Consider the following 2737-nt stretch of genomic DNA (forward strand, 5'->3'; position numbering starts at 1 on the left):
GTGAAATAATGTACAAAGCCCTAGAAAGAATACTTCAGTATAGAGTTTAGTGACACATAATACATTGTTAGACGTGCATAGAAACTGTCCTACCAAGTATGATTTAATTTAGAAGACAAAAAGAGAAAATAAGACATGGTTCAGAAATGAACAATGAATCTGAAAAAAAATGTGTTTTAGCATGTAAAATAAACTCTGGGTTTATCTATAGGTTGAGATTTTCCACAGATATCAATTAAAATCAGTTAAAACTATGTTGTGTTGTTATAGTTGATGTAAAATTGCACAAACTTAGTATATGTATTCTGATATATTTGGACATAATATCTGTACCCAATCAACTCCATTACTCAGAGTTCTCATAAAAGTGAGAGAATTGCCATGGTCCCAGCAGTCTTCTCGGTATATATTCCATGAAATTAGTTTTAAGAAGTATAAGAATTCTCATGTTCATCATAGTTATATTCATTGTGGTCTAAATATGAAAATTACTTCAGTGCTCATTTGTTGCGGACAAGATGAGTGCCTCAGAAGGACGTTGTGCTAAATGAATAAAGACAATAGCAATGGTTACAGGATTATACATTTATAAATCACTCTCCCACTCAGTGCTATATTGGTCATGAAATAGCATGTAATTACAGTTGAAGCAGTGTCAACCAACTCTTCTTCCATATGACTTTAATCTTTAATGTGCTCTTAACTGTTAGATGACTATGAGAGCTTCAGTCATCTTGTCTACACTGCAGGTAGCAATAGGAAAAAAGGATGGGTAGAAAGCACAGAATCTAGTTGAAGCCATCACTTTCAAAGGGTTTTTCTAATATTCTTTTTTTTTTAATTTTTATTATTTATGTCTTAACTTACATTTCAAAGGTTATTCCCCTTCCCAGTTTCCTGTCCATAAGCCCCCATTCCCTTCCCCCTCCCCATATGGATATTCCCCCTATACATCCCCCTTATTGCCCTCCCCCATATTCCCAACTGGGGATCCAACCTTGGCAAGACCAAGGGCTTTCCCTTCCCCTGGTGCCCCAACAAGGCTATTCTCTGCTACATATGCAGTTGAAGCCCTGGATCAGTCCATGTATAGTCTTTCGGTAGTGGTTTAGTCCCTGGAAGCTCTGGTTGGTTGGCATTGTTGTTCTTTTTTTTTTTTTTTTTTTTTTTTTTTTTTTTTTTTTGGAGCTGAGGACCCGAACACAGGGCCTTGTGCTTGCTTGCTAGGCAAGCGCTCTACCACTGAGCTAAATCCCCAACCCCGGCATTGTTGTTCTTATGGGGTTGCCAGCTCCTTCAACTCTTTCAATACTTCCTCTAGTCCCCCCAAGGGTGTCCTTTTCTCAGTTTGGTGGTTTACTGCTAGCATTGATCTCTGTATTGGATATGCTCTGGATGTGTCTCTCAGAGAGATCTATATCCAGTTCCTTTCTGCATGCATTTTTTAGCTTCATCAATCTTATCTAGTTTTGGTGGCTGTATGTATATGGGCCACGTGTGCATCAGGCTATGAATGACCATTCCTTGAGTCGCTGCTCTAAACTTTGCTTCCATGTTCCTTGCTATGAATATTTCCCCCTTTTAAGAAGGAGTGGGAGCATCTGCATTTTGGTCATCCTTCTTCTTGAGCTTCCTGTTGTCTGTAGATTGCATCTTAGGTAATTTGTGCTTTTTGGCTAATATCCACTTATCAATGAGTGCATACCATGTGTGTTTTTCTGTGATTGGGTTACCTCACTCAGGATGATATTTTCTAGTTCATTCCATTTGCCTATGAACTTCATGAAGTCATTGTTTTTGATAGCTGAGTAATATTCCCTTGTGTAGATGTACCACATTTTCTGTATCCATTCCTCTGTTGAAGGGCATCTGGGTTCTTTCCAGCTTCTGATTAAGGATACTATGAATATCTTTTGGGTATATGCCCAAGAGAGGTATAACTGGGTCCTCAGGTAGTGTGATGTCCAATTTTCTGAGAAACCTCCAGACTGATTTCCAGAGTGGTTGTACCAGTTTGCAATCCCACCAACAATGGAGGAGTGTTCCTCTTTCTCCGCATCCTTGCCAGCATCTGCTGTCACCTGAGTTTTTGATCTTAGCCATTCTGACTGGCCTGAAGTGGAATCTCAGGGTTGTTTTGATTTGCATTTCCCTGATGACTAAGGATGTTGAACATTTCTTTAGGTGCTTTTTTGGCCATTCGATAATCCTCAGCTGAGAATGTTTTGTTTAGCTCTGAACCCCAATTTTAATAGGGTGATTTGGCTCTCCAGAGTCTAACTTCTTGAGTTCTTTGTATATTTGGGATATAAGCCCTCTATCAGATGTAGAATTGGTAAAGATCTTTTCCCAATCTGTTGGTTGCCGTTTTGTCCTAATGACAGTGTCTTTTGCTTTACAAAAGCTTTGCAGTTTTATGAGGTCCCATTTGTCTATTCTTGATCTTAGAGCATAAGCCATTGGTGATCTGTTCAGGAAAATTTCCCCTTTGCCAATGTACTTGAGTCTCTTCCCCCACTTTTTCTTCTATTAGTTTGAGTGTACCTGTTTTGATGTGAAGGGCCTTGATCCACTTTGACTTAAGCGTTGTACATGGTGATGAGAATGGATCAATTTGCATTCTTCTACATGCTGACCTCCAGTTGAACCAGCACCATTTGTTGAAAATGCTATCTTTCTTCCATTGGATGGTTTTAGCTCCTTTGTCAAAAATCAAGTGGTCATAGGTGTGTGGGTT

Source organism: Rattus rattus, chromosome 8 (genome assembly GCF_011064425.1).
Source record: "Rattus rattus isolate New Zealand chromosome 8, Rrattus_CSIRO_v1, whole genome shotgun sequence".
Classification (NCBI taxonomy): Eukaryota; Metazoa; Chordata; class Mammalia; order Rodentia; family Muridae; genus Rattus; species Rattus rattus.